At 39.5% G+C, this 15021-nt stretch overlaps 1 non-coding gene across 1 annotated transcript; it reads right to left on the reverse strand.

Annotated features, from left to right (window-relative positions):
• Positions 1 to 4322: 4322 nt before the first annotated feature.
• LOC141603876 (small nucleolar RNA R71) lies at positions 4323 to 4429 on the reverse strand. The gene has a single exon (XR_012525717.1). It is a non-coding gene; the product is annotated as a small nucleolar RNA R71 (small nucleolar RNA).
• Between the last annotated feature and the right edge of the window lie 10592 nt (positions 4430 to 15021).

Here is a 15021-nt window from a genome sequence, read left to right on the forward strand (position 1 = left end):
ACAAGTGGTGTTTGATGTGTTCCAAAAAGAGGTAAATCTATCAACTAGTGGACTTTGTGTAAGGAGATTCGCCGCAAAATGGTGTATAGCTGAATAACCTAAAACATGGCTTGATGGGAAGAGTTTATGATATTTAGTACAAACCAGGTATTAATCGCTGACTTTGTCCCTTTGCAATTTGACTATGTAAGTTTGTAACTTTAATCCACTGATTGTGTAATTTTAATGGCACATTATGTAACTTTATCAAGATTATGCATTGGAGTAATAAAATCTTTTATTTCCTGAAGTTACACTTCATGAACTATACAGTTAGATGTATAAAGTTTTTGATAACGTTGATGAGTACATTATACTTAATTTGGTTTTTTGTTTGTGTGGAAACAAGGAACAAATGAGGCGACATGCACGTGTAGAATGTTTGAGCGTACTAGAATCCTCTATAGACACTTAATTTCGATATACTCAGGTAATGGTTTGAAACAAATACCGGACGGTTACGTGGCTAAACGATGGATAAAGGATGCAGTCGGCAACACCTCTGACGTGAAGAGTATAATTGATGGGAAACAAATTAAAATGACAAGGTTGTGGTCAGAAGTACATGAAACAGTTGGATTACTAATAGATATGGAGAAGAGTTATGTAGAGAGCTTGTCCAGTTTAATTTGGGACTTTAGAGAAAAGCTAAGACCATTAGGGAAGGAATTGACGAAGCAACAAGAAATAGAATAGTTACTAGGTTGTAAGGCCAGCAAAAAGATTACAATATTGCATCCTAAGCAAGCGAAAAACAAGGGGACGGGAAAAGACTGTTATCTTTGAGGACCAAAGTTGCTGCCAAATATGTTAAACCGAAACGAATGTGCAATAATTGTAAGCAAATGGCACACCATGACAAGAGGAATTGCCCCAATCCGTTTGCAGAGAGTCCACCAACATCAGTTACATATTTTTCAGAGGAGAGTGAGAATGAGGAAGAAGAAGACGACTCGGTTAGTTGTTTGAATTAGTTTTTATTTGGTTATTCAAGGTTGTGGAATTGTTTATTTTTGGATTATGTAGTAGTACATTTTATATTAAGGTGGTTTATTACTATCTGCTTACAGTATCAATTGTAGTTACACAATGTTGGATTTAAGTTATATGTTTTGTGAAATAAAGTTACAGTCCGTAGTATAGTTGGTTTGGTCTTCCAAATCTTGTGTTTAAGTATGACCATCAACTTGACATTCCATAGCTGAAATGATGAAATGGCAGTGCAGTTTGTTGAAATATACACCAGAATTGTTTGTCTAGTAGCATTTAGAAATGTAACTTTAGAGCTAAATTGTGTAATTTCAGTTGGAGTTACAAATTGTACTACCTAGGTTACACAAAATGTGGACTGAAATAACAGAAAATATACTTTATAAATATATCAAGGCTGAGTAATTTAAAGTGAAAATAGTGTAACTTCAGGGCGTATACTCTGTAACTATAGCTGTGGCATATGAAATTTAGCTCCTGTTAATAGTTGAAAATATTTTAAGTCCGCCAACAGTATAAAATGGAGTTACACAACGTAGGACTTAAGTTACAAGTTTTTGAAGTGGAGTTATAGTCATTAGTATTGGATTTCCCAATATTTGTTTTGGTGTGACTATCAACTTGACATTCCATATCATAAATTATTAAATGGGACTGAAACTTTGTTGACATATACTTTGTAATTGTAGGTATAATAGCATTTAACAGTGTAGCTTTACGCGTTTAGTGTGTATCTTCACTTGGAGTTACACGTTGTGTGACTTAAGTTACACAAAATATGAACTGGAGTTACAGAAAAGATAGGGTACAAATAACTCAAGGCTTTGCAAAAAGAAGAAGTCTGGCCAAAAAGTTAATATTGCCATAAAATTTACTAGTATATAAGCTGCTTTGCAAACGTTGGACTTCTTCCGCTCCGAGTGTTTCTGATTGTCAAGGATGTCCACCGTTCTTGCGTTGAAATTGATACACACGCATGCCAGATGGTCATCTATGTTAATTGGTATGAAAATAAAACTTGCACCCAAGTTGATCGTGCTGCCACATTCGGTGACGAAGATGTCCCAAACTTTGTAAAGCATATCTTAGTTCTTATTGCTGGGTGTGGATTGAGAAGGTGTATCCATCAGTTACGTGAGAACTGATACGTGCATTTTGTATAGTCTTTTTAGCCTATTTTAGCACGTATTTCCATGTACTTTCGTACTGTTTATATTGTATTTTGCCCCGAATTGGCTACTTTGGTTCGTTTTGTCCGTTTTGTAGAAATGAACGTAAAAGTAGTGGAATCGTACCATTCTCATCCTTTTTGCATGCATTTTGAGGAGACGGGATTTTTTAAAGTGAGATCTTGCATTGGGATGCATGAAGGAACGGTTTACAAGGTAGTCGGTCACGAGTTGGAAATATACCACAAAAGACATGCTAAACTATAGCTGAGAATGGTTTCTATAGCTGAGAATGGTCGATCGAATAATATTTTACTCGATCAAGAAGCGCTGGAATTAGAGGTTACTCGATCGAGTAACAATTCTACTCGATCGAGTAGATTATCTGGAGAAATGCTCGATCGAGTGGTTTCAGACTACTCGATCGAGCGGTTTTGGCTTTCATGGGCTTTAATTAGTCCGTGAACGTATTTTAGCTTATGGACTTAGTTAATTTTCTATTTAAATGCAGCATAACTAGGTCATTAGGATCTAATCTATTCTATTAAGTTTTATCCTACTTTTCATCTTTGACAAAAAAGACTGCGTTGCTCTTTTCCTTTCACTGTAACTTTTCTTTCGGGGTTATTTAGCTCGGATTTGTTTGTTCTTTACGTCGGATTCTTGCGATTGCAATCTCTTCCTCCCTTTTAATATTAATCTCTCTTTTATTCATCTTAATTACTTGTTTTGCTCTCTCTTAATTTGTGCCCTAATCTTTGTTTAAGCATTTTAATTGCTATTTCATCATGCTTTACATTAGTTATTTCAATATTGTTATTATTAAAAACATTAGCGATATGAGTAGCTCAATCATTTCATGTTGGGATTAGGGGATCTACGGTAGAAATGTGACGATGTAGTAAATAGGTTAGATGAATTAATTGTGAGACTCTGTCCCCATAGCAAAATAACCGTATCTACCGACTTAGTTGAGTGCACGCTTCTAAGTCACCCTTTTAACCTGGTTAAATTAAATCCTGGATCGGAAGATTGGACTAAATAGACCTGCTATGAACAGTACACTACCCTGACGAGGACGAAATTTAAGTTAGTGGGAATCTAGGGTAGAAAGTGGACCGGAAGGACCTTTCCATATCCGTCTCGCAGTAGTTTATCTATGTTGTTTACAGTTAAGTCACTGGACTACCGTAGTGAACCGAAATCCTGACATGTCCCCTCTCTATTTATAGTTTAATCTCATTTTCTGCCTTTATCGCTCTTTCGTTGCTACTCTTCCTTTACACTTTTAGTTTAGAAAATGAATTACAACCCCCCCCCCCCCCTTCCTCCTTTTGTGACCAAATAGACGGACCTTTACAGATATCTTGCCTCCCTGAGAAGATCGACCTGACTTCCCTAGCTATACAGTTAGATGAGTTAGTTATTTTTGATAGGTATACAACAGCCCTGTCAAATTTTGGCGCCGTTGCTGGGGAGGCAATTGCCCTATCTGTCTTTGTTTCGTTGATTTTATCCGTCTCAGGGAATTTTTATTCCTTGAGGCGGTTCTTATTTTATTTCTTTCAGTGTTGTGTATGCCCAGGTCAAACAGGTTGGAGTTAGTTTGGTGATTCTCGAAAGAGAGGTACATTCGGGCATAGACTCCGTCTGCAAAGAGAATCACGAAAGGAAGCCTTGAGTACTTTTGAACCCGAACTTCAGCATTTCCTTTTTACAGAAAATCCATATTTTGAAGAAGACACTTTCAGTTCTGTAAACCAACCAATAAAGATGCCGAATATTGCTAGTCATTCGGAGACTAAAGCATCATCTATTCCAAAAGGTTTCAATCTCCAGACTGAGGATGGGAATACATTTGACATCTGTCCTTCCTATATCAATCTGGTAGAGAGAAATCTCTTTAGAGGTGTGGCAGGTGAAGACCCGAGGAAGCATATGGAGGTCTTTACGGACTACTGTTCTAGTATCCCCGCCACAAAGGGGGTTATGTTTCCTTTTTCTTTGACTGACTCAGCCAGGGAGTGGCTGACTGATTTTGACCGCACGACCGCGGGAGTCACGGACTGGGAGACCCTTGGTCTTGCTTTTTATAAGAGATATTTCCCTCCGCAGCGCACTAATCGGCTGAGGGCCAAGATTACAAGTTTCAATCAGGCACCGGATGAAACTTTCTATGAAGCGTGGCGCCGTTTCAAGAGATTGGTGAGGTCTACTCCTCACCATGGTTTTGATCCGTGGTTCCTGTCCAATCAGTACTACAATGGACTATACGATGATCATAGAGCCATACTTGATGCATCATCTAACGGAAGATTCCAAAAGAACACTGACGATGATAAGGGATGGGCCCTTATTGAAGAGATGGCGACCCACTGTGCTGAGTATGGAAACATGAGGGATGGTACTAGAACAGTTCCTGCAGTCGATAAGCAAGTTGTAGCTCAGCTGGAAGCCATGAATACTAGATTTGATAAGTTGGAGTTGTATTCTGCTGGGGAGCCTCAGACGGTCCATTTGCTTACTAGAGGGGAGACTGTCACATGTGAGAGGTGTGGGAGCAACGACGGTCACACTGCTGTTGGCTGTCTTACGGAGAAGGAACAGGTCCTTGCTTTTCAACAATACAGGCAAGGAGGGGGTTCCTATTATAACAACCATGGGGCAGTCTATCCCAATTTGAGGTGGACAAGTCAAAATGTGCTCAATCCTACCCCTCCTCCGCAGCAGCAGCAGCCATATGTCCCTCCTCATAAGGCTCAACAAGGTTTTCAGAAGCCTCCTTCCTTTCCTACACCTAATCAAGGTGCATCATCCTCTGGTGGGGTAAGTGAGCTAGTTGAGTTGAAGACGATGTTGCAGTCTTTGACAAAGCAGTGGCAGCTAAGTGATCAACAAAAAGATGCATCTATCAAGGCACTTGAAACTCAAGTTGCCCAGTTAGCCGCGAACCAGTCCATAAGGAAACCGGGACATTTACCGTCACAAGTCGATAAGAATCCACATGAGACGGTGAATTTAGTTAATTTGAGGAGCGGTTATTCATATGAAGGACCGAAATCAGACCCGGGGAAGGTAATTACTGCTGATGAACAGTGTTTTGTCGAAGAAAAAGAGCTGACGACAAAGAAAGTACTCGATCGACTAATTTCCAGGGGTCGATCTAGTAAAACTGCTGAAGAAAGGACTCGAACGAGTGGAATTTCTACTCGATCGAGTGAACAGGAAAAAGAAGAGCTCGATCGAGTAAATAAAACTGCTCAATCGAGTGAATATGCTGAAGAATCTGCTCGATCGAATGACATTTTTGTTCGATCGAGTAATGCCGATAAAGAACAGCTCGATCGAGAGCCTGCTAGTGCTCGATCGAGTGAAATATCACCTGAAAGACCTCGTTCGAGAGGAAAGAAGTCTCGTTCGAAGGATTTAGAGCTTGAACCGGGTGATACATTGGAAGAGAGGAATAAGGGACTCGAGATACCTATCACGGTACCCTTCCCGAGGCATTTGCAGAGTACTAACGCTAATCAACAATTCGGCAAATTGCCGAACTCCTGAAAAGCTTGCAGGTCACTGAGCCATTCGCCGAATTGCTGACACAGGTACCCTCTTACTTTAAATTTATGAAAGAAATTTTATCGCGTAAGAGGTACATTAATGGCCATGAGACGGTAGCTTTGACCGAGGTAGGGACTGCCCTAGTTCAAAATAAGTTACCTCCTAAACAGTCAGACCCGGGTAGTTTTTTGATTCCGTGTCATATTGGTACCCATTTGATTGATAACGCGTTATGCGATCTTGGCGCTAGCGTGAGTATCTTACCGCTGTCTCTGGCTAAGAGACTTGGTTTAACCAAGTTTAATTGCACAAATATGACTGTTTAGATGGCCGACCGTAGTATATCACGGCCACTAGGTGTCATAGAAGACATAGCTGTTACGATCGGGAGGTTCTTTATTCCCGTTGACTTCGTTGTACTTGACATCCCCGAAGATACACATACCCCTATCATTTTAGGGAGACCATTTTTATTTACTGCCCGTGCAGTGATAGACGTTGGTGGCAAGACATTGACCTTTCAGGTTGGGGACGAGGAATTGACATTCCATTAGTCCAAGTTCCGAAGGGCTCCCATGCAAGCTCAGCCTTGCAATGCCCTCTCTTCTATTGACCCTTCTATTGAAACTCCAAATGAAAATTTGGAATATTGTGCTGCTATTGTGACCCCTCCGCATCAGGTTGAGAGCAAAAAGGAGTAAAGTTCGTCTGTTTTCCTTGATGTAGGTACAGATGAAGGTAAAGCACGAGCTGTCAAAGGTTATTGTGCAATTAATGTCAGTCAAAGTGGGAGCAATGATGTTAAAGCTGGTGAGAACGAAGTAAGGACGAGAAGAGTTCGCGCGTATGTGGACGTCAACTATTCTCCTCCTAATGATTCAAGTTCGAGATCATGGAAATTGAAGAGAATGATTAATGTTGATGAGGTGACGTCCTCCAGTCAGGAGCCCTCCAAGGGGCTACTGAATTGCTTTGAGAAATGATCGGGGAAATGCCCCGTGTACCAATTTGTATAAACAATTTTTAATTTCTGTCGGACTTGTTTATTGCTTTTAATTAGGACAATTAGAATTTAGACATTTTTAGTATAGATTAGAAGACTATAGACTGTTACTTTTCGTATTTGGTATTTTGGGATATTTTTGCGAGTGTTTTTATGCAGGTTTGGGGAATTTTACGCAAATTCAAGAGCTTACACGAGGAAAAGAGCTCGATCGAGTAGTTTTTGTACTCGATCGAGTGGAATTTGTTCGATCGAATGGTTTCCAGTTACTCGATCGACAAAAGCTGAAAAGGGGAGTTCTCGATCGAGTAACGTTTTACTCGATCGAGTAGATTAATACAAGAAGTTCTCGATCGAGTAAAAGTTGAAATTGCACGTAGGGAGTCCCTTTAAATTCTTTATTTTTCCTATTACTTCATTTTATTCCCAATTTTTCACCCCTTATTCCTTATGTGCGATTAAAAGAACCCAAAAATCTCCATTTTTCTTGCCCATTTGCCAAATCCACCACCTACATTTTGTTTATTGCTAATTAATCGTCCATAGCCCTCTAATTTCCCCTTGATTCGTGCTGTTTTACTCGGTCTATTAGAGGAATTAGGGTTTGCGATTTTTCGGTCAAAATATCGCCCAATTTGCTTGTTAATCGATTAATTGCTCAATTTGTAGGTTCCTAATCATCAAGTAAGTAATACCTACACTTCTTTGCATTTTAATTTCTTTAATTTTGCTTTTTATGAAGTGAATTAGGAATTAGGGTTTCGATGTTCATGTTAGGTCGAATTTTTCGACTATAATTTTGATTCAATGGCTAATTTGTCTTAATTGATGCTTAAATCCCATGCCTCGTTGGTTTTTACTTGTTTAATTCGAATTTTTGCGAGAAATTTGCAATTAGGGTTAAATTCAGTCGAAATTCTCGACTGTTAACTGGCTTTTGCTGCTGCCATTTGCTCAATTTGTCTCCATTGTTGCTTAAATTGTTGCTTTTGTCATCTGCTACCCTTCCCTATCGCTGTTTACATGCTATCATTCGAATTTTTGAGGAAACTTATGGGAATTAGGGTTGTTAGTTGACTTTTCTCGACTATTTGGGGAAATTGTCATGCTGTTTTCACGCTGTTTAACTGCTGTTTTCTTATCAAATTCCCCTGCCCTCTTTTTTTAGGATGGATTCTAGCTCTATGCCCTCCACTACCTCGTCTTCTAGCCCTGATGTCACCACCGCCTCCACTTCTGTTAGTACCGCAGCCCCCGTGTTCTTAGTCTCTATTGCTGGTACTATTTTTACGCTTGCTAGCCCTATTTCAGCTGCCACCTCAGTCACAACCACTACTACTGCTAGCACTGCTGCTAGCCTTTCTTCCTCAGTGGCGGTCACAGCTGCAGCCACAACCTCTACTTCAACCACGACGAGCACACCTGTGGCGGACTCACCCGTAGTCGCAGCTGCTTTACGGGCGTCTCTAGTTCCTCGTACCGTCAGTGGACAGAATTCTACATCAGGTTCTAGAGGCCGGGGTCGCGGTCGTGGTCGTGCTACACCTGCTGCTGGCTGTGTTATGATCGGAGTGGACGACACTCTTGACTCCAACCCTGAGTACCCGCAGGTAACTTTTATTAATGGTATTCATCGTGACTGTGACTTTCTCCCTACGCGCTTTCTTTGTCGTACGTCATTTCAGAGGCTTGGCTTCTACGAGCCAGTTTGTGAGCATTTACGGGGCACAGGGATGGCTGGACTCATTACTATGAGTGGGCACACTTTTAGGGAGCTGAGCCTTGAATTCTTCAGCTCCTTGACCTTCTCCTCAGGAGCACACGACGCTGTCCCTACTAGTCTTTCTGTGTCCTTCCAGTTGTATAACCGGACCTTTTCCATGACACTTGAGGAGTTTGTTACCCGACTCGGCCTTTCCTTTACGGGCACCACTGTTGCCCCTAAGAAGGTCATAAGTCTTCTTTGGCGGGCTTTGGAACAGACCCCTTTTCACGAGCGAAAGCTCGCTCAGGTCCACCTACCCCCCGCCCGTTACTTTCTTAGACTGATGGGGAGCACTATTTTTGGCCGGAAGGAGCCAAACAACATCAACAACAATGAGCTCTCCATCTTAGGCGGTTACCTGAACATCGACGGCAAGGGTCCCTTTACCCTCAACATCGCTTATCTGACCGCCAAGTACTTCGAGGCTCAGGGAGAGACGCTCATGGGCACTATCGTCTGCGGTGGAATAGCCACCTTTCTTGCCCATTCTCTCCTCACCGTCTTGCCTCGTCACTTACCTTACATAGACGGTGATAGGTATCTGAGCCTAGCTGCCATGCACTCTTAGACTTGGCTGACCACAGACTACCGGACATGGAAGATAAATGGTTCCTTATCCGTGGACCTTCCTTGTGACACCCTGCCTCATCTAGCCCCTTTTCCCATTGTTGCACGGGGCGCCCGACCACCACCTCTACCTCAGTACCACCTCCAGGTCCGCCCACCTACTACTTTACTCGCCGCTAAGAAGCGGCGTAGACTTGACACCGGAGATGGATCCACACCTTCTGGGAGTGTCCAGCCTTCCAAAACTACTCCTATCCCGACCCCTACTCCTACTCCTACTCCTACTCCTACTCCTACTCCCGCACCCGCCGACTAGACACAGACACAGCTGGTCCTACCGGCTAATTTTGTACCTCCTCCACCCTTTGAGGCGTCCTCGGTCATGGACCAAGGGCGCCGTGACGGTTTGTTAGTTGAAATTGCAGAGAGACAGGCTCATATGGAGCGGGACATACCTTTGACTCTGTTCCCTCTGTACAAGTATCATATGAGGCGACACCGTCCGATCCCAGAGGGTTGGCCACACCCTTCCTTTTACCGGTACCCAGCTGAGCGGTACCTGGAGTCTGCTATTGAGGAGGCGGAGGACGACGAGGACCCGGCGGCGGCGGCGGAGAGAGCTCGAGCTGAGCAGAGAAGAAGGAGAGAGAAGGAGGTAGATCCGGACTTCACGGCGACGGTGGAGGACGTGCGTGACAGTGACGAGGAGGCTGACGAGTAGCTGATGGTCTACTCACTTCCATAGTTTTATGGCTGGTTTGGGGAAGTTCGTGTTTTGTATGTTTATTCTCGCCTATTTATTTATTTTGTCTCCTTTTAATTTTATTGTTTTTCATTCTTTATTTGTTGTATATTCCCGTTCCCCGGTATATATCTGCTGGTATATGCTGGAGGACAACAAGGGCGTTGTTGGTTTTGGGTTGGAGAGGGTATTGCATCCTTTTGAGTCTGAATTTGCATTTGTTCTGCATTCATGTATCTATTTTTCAGCTTGCATTCGTATTTATTTCATTAAAATTCAACAAAACCAAAAAACCAAAAAAAAAAAATTAAGAAAACTTCAAAAAAATCAAAAATATTCACGTTTATTTTTGCATATAGGTTGAGTCGGAACGGTTGACTTCCGTGGTGATATTGCACTATAACTTATCATTTTACTTGAGCCTTGCACTTTCGTTTACGGTTATTAGCTTTGTCATACGCATAATCTACGAGTTTTTGTTTAATTATAGCAGACTGTTTAGACTTGACCAGATAAATTGGAAACCTACTTTACAATTTCTGAGGATTAGAGCCCATAACTGGTGACATTCATGGCTAGTTCATTAGGAATTGAGAGTAGTACTCCTTGCATAGCATGTTCATCATTTTTAGACTTTTATGACATTCGATTTCTTGTCAAATGCACACATTCGGGTTTGTGGTCGGTGTCACATGCAGGGAGGTGCTTGCAAATTTTTCCCTTTTTCTTATATTTTTCACCCATTTAGCTCCACTTAAGCCAAAACTTGCCCTTTTTGACCCATTAACTACATCCCAAACTGAGCCTGCCTAGCCAAGCTAGTTTAGCATGTCTTTTGTGGTATATTTTTTCCTTCTGCAGTTTGGCCCGTGTGTATATGATTGGAGTTGGTGGAAATTAAAGAAAGGAGAAAAAGAAAGAACAAAAAAAGTTGAAATTGAAAAAAAAGAGAAAGAAAAAAGTGAAAAGAAAAAAAAAGAAAAAAAAAGAAGAAATCACGTTTACAATGAAGAACCAGAGAGAAAAGTTTCAAAAATTTTGAGCTGGTTTGCTTTTTGAGTCCGTCTGTATTCACCTTTATCTCGTGACGGTCTCACTCCTCCGTTTTATTCCATATTTTTGAGAAGATGGTGTATGTGATTAGTGAGTAGTGTGCCAAATGAAGGGCACTTGTACTTTATTTTTCAGTCGCTTGAGATTTGTAAGCCCTCGGCTGTGACGGACATTATTGGTTGGAGTGTGTGCATTAATACTTCAATCGTCTTTATTTTTGTTGCATGCATGCTATGTAGGTCGCAGTTAGGTGAATGACTATTTCTCTTTATCTCTTTCACATATATTATTCACCCTTTGCTTCATGAGAGAGGAGTGACCACGTGAGAGTCCGATTTTGTTGGTCTTGCAAGGTCGAGAGGTTGGCTATATTTTTTAACAGCTTATAACTCGTTTGCGTATTGACTGCATAGCTATAACTGTTAATTTTTGTTGCATTAACTTGGTTTAAGTAGACAAGTTAAGTTAGCTCTGAGTTTTCATTTCCGTTCCATTAGTTGCATTTTTGTTTACTCGAGGACAAGTAAAGGTTCAGTTTGGGGAGATTTGATACGTGCATTTTGTATAGTCTTTTTAGCCTATTTTAGCACGTATTTCCATGTACTTTCGTACTGTTTATATTGCATTTTGCCCCGAATTGGCTACTTTGGTTCGTTTTGTCCGTTTTGTAAGAATGAACGTAAAAGTAGTGGAATCGTACCATTCTCGTCCTTTTTGCATGCATTTTGAGGAGACGAGATTTTTCAGAGTGAGATCTTGCATTGGGATGCGTGAAGGAACGGTTTACGAGGCAGTCGATCACGAGTTGGAAATATACCACAAAAGACATGCTAAACTATAGTTGAGAATGGTCGATCGAGTAATATTTTACTCGATCAAGAAGCGTTTGAATTAGAGGTTACTCGATCGAGTAACAGTTCTACTCGATCGAGTAGATTATCTGGAGAAATGCTCGATCGAGTGGTTTCAGACTACTCGATCGAGTGGTTTTGGCTTTCGTGGGCTTTAATTAGTCCGTGAACGTGTTTTAGCTTATGGACATAGTTAATTTTCTATTTAAATGCAGCATAACTAGATCATTAGGATCTAATCTATTCTATTAAGTTTTATCCTACTTTTCATCTTTGACAAAAAAGATTGCGTTGCTCTTTTCCTTTCACTGTAACTTTTCTTTCGGGGTTATTTAGCTCGGATTTGTTTGTTCTTTACGCCGGATACTTGTGATTGTAATCTCTTCCTCTCTTTTAATATTAATCTCTCTTTTATTCATCTTAATTACTTGTTTTGCTCTCTCTTAATTTCTGCCCTAATCTTTGTTTATGCATTTAAATTGCTATTTCATCATGCTTTACATTAGTTATTTCAATATTGTTATTAATAACAAGATTAGCGATATGATAGTAGCTATATCATTTCATGTTGGGATTAGGGGATCTACGGTAAAAATGTGACGATGTAGTAAATAGGTTAGATGAATTAATTGTGAGACTCTGTCCCCATAACAATATAACTGTATCTACCGACTTAGTTGAGTGCACACTTCTAAGTCACCCTTTTAACCTGGTTAAATTTAATCCTGGATCGGAAGATTGGACTAAATAGACCTGCTATGAACAGTAGACTACCCTGACGAGGACAGAAGTTAAGTTAGTGGGAATCTAGGGTAGAAAGTGGACCGGAAGGACGTTTCCATACCCGTCTCGCAGTAGTTTATCTAAGTTGTTTACAGTTGAGTCACTTGACTACCGTAGTGAACCGAAATCCTGACATGTCCCCTCTCTATTGATAGTTTAATCTCATTTTCTGCCTTTATCGCTCTTTCCTTGCTTCATTCTCTTCCTTTAAATTTTTAGTTTAGAAAATCAATTACACCCCCCCCCCCCCCATTTGTGACCAAATAGACGGACCTTTACAAATATTTTTGATAGGTATACGACAGCCCTGTCAAGAACGTACTACGTAAAGTTAACTGAAAATGGTTAAACATAATTGACAAACATGATGTCAATAACTAACGAACATATTTTCTTCAAGTTACAAAGTGTAAGAACTTAAGTTATAGGAACTTTTGTAATACTCCATATTTTAATAATAATTTATAAGAATAATTTATGTAATTTAATGAGTGATTAAATGACATTTCTAATAATAAATACAAGTAAGACGTTAATTAAATAATAAATTAATAATTCAAGTCGGGAATTGGGTTTGGCTAATATTTGTGCTTTGGGCCGTGTGCTATTTTTATTATGGGCCGAAACTTATTTAATTGGTACGAGTGTAATCGGGATTTATATCGGGAAATTTATAATAATATAATAAGGAGATAATAATATATAAAGGTAGTTATTGTTAGAAATCTATATCCCATTACATGACATATTCATATATGTTTTAATTTTAATTTAGTCATAAAATTAAAAGGTGATCTTATGCATGCAAACAATAAAATAATTAAAGAAGAAATCATCATCTCACATTGAAGATTTCTGTTTATATGGGCACAAGTGAGTTCTCCTACTCACTTGTTCTTGAGCTTCCTTAAGTGGATGAACAAGGATTCAAGTAGAGAATCCCTCCCAAGGTATTATACCCAAAGTAACAACTTAATAAAATTAATATTATTATTACTAGAACAATATTAATTTTGGGTAAAAATTGACCCTAAATATTATTTGATCTCTCAATAATTTCGGTTAAGAGAGAAGGAGGAGGAGGAAGATTTTATCTCACTAAAAACCATATTTTAGATGATGAATGAATAATAATAAAACACTAGACTATATGATAGTGTAAATTAGGTAAAATAATAAGAAAAACCCATGGTTTTTCTCATCACAAAACCGGGTGGAAGGGGGTGAGGTTTTTAAGCCGAATGCATGATCAAAGTGTTCTTTACAATAACCACTAGGTTTGCATGACTAGTATTAGGTAAATTATTATGCTTACCACTCACATAATTAACATAATATTTTCCTAATCCTCCCATTATTTCGGTTAACATGGATAAAATGGACTCCATTTTATCTTTGTCAATTTGTCAATTTGTCATATGTCACATGTCACATAAAATTTTTATGTATTTTTAACATATTAAAAATCAACGCATTAATAAAAATACGTCATATACAAAAATCGACTTAGTAATTCATAATTACTTATACCAAAATATTTTACGAATAATAAATCACAACATCTTGTATTTATAATAATTTATTTATTCAAATGCAATTGTTTCCTTAAACAATAATTTCATCTAAGTAATAAAACAATTCGATTACTTAGACCGTATCTAATTTAATCAAATTACAATGAGACACGTTAATTTTACTTCCAAAATCGTCCGTCAATTTTAAGTAATTTAATTAACCCGTATCGTTATACGATCAATTAAACAATCAATTAAGAATGTTACCCTTTAGGTATGACCTAAGGGGATCAACTGGTCACCACCGTCGCACGACAGTAATGTCAAACTCTAGTCAGCCAATCATTACCGATATGTGTGGACCAGTTGACAGTAAAAATTACTTCCCAATTGTATTCTTTAAAATGAGACTTAAACATGTGATCATCATGATCAACAGTTGACTTTTGCCCCGTCCAAGCCTCAGTCAAAGTGGGGGCTCTGTAGATACCCAATATCTGCACCGTCCAAAAACCACCCGATGATGATCAGACTATAACATGTTCTTGATATGCGTGCGTGGATTGGCTATACATGAGACGGTTAAATGCACTAATCGGATATAAAAAATGATTTCAAAAATGGTTTTCTAACTTCATTTGCATTAAAATAACACTTTTTAGAGTTAAAACTGTCTTCATACCCAAAACCGACTCAAAAACCCGCAACCCGAGTCAACTCAAATCTCTAATGTCAAAAGTAAGGCCATGAATATCTTTATCATGTCATTTCCATTAAAATGACCCTAATTAGAGTCAAAACTGACACCGGGCCAAAAACGAGCTCGAAATTCAAATCCCGACTCACACGGGTCAAACCCGAGTCATGGACACAAAATACCTACCTCAAATAACACCCAAGAGTAAGCTTAAACGGCTAAGCAACCATCAAAGACCACAAATCACAACCAACAAAACATTGGTTAGAACAAATGCAAAATCCAAATTT

The sequence above is a fragment of the Silene latifolia genome, chromosome 9, assembly GCF_048544455.1.
Source record: "Silene latifolia isolate original U9 population chromosome 9, ASM4854445v1, whole genome shotgun sequence".
NCBI classification, from domain to species: Eukaryota; Viridiplantae; Streptophyta; class Magnoliopsida; order Caryophyllales; family Caryophyllaceae; genus Silene; species Silene latifolia.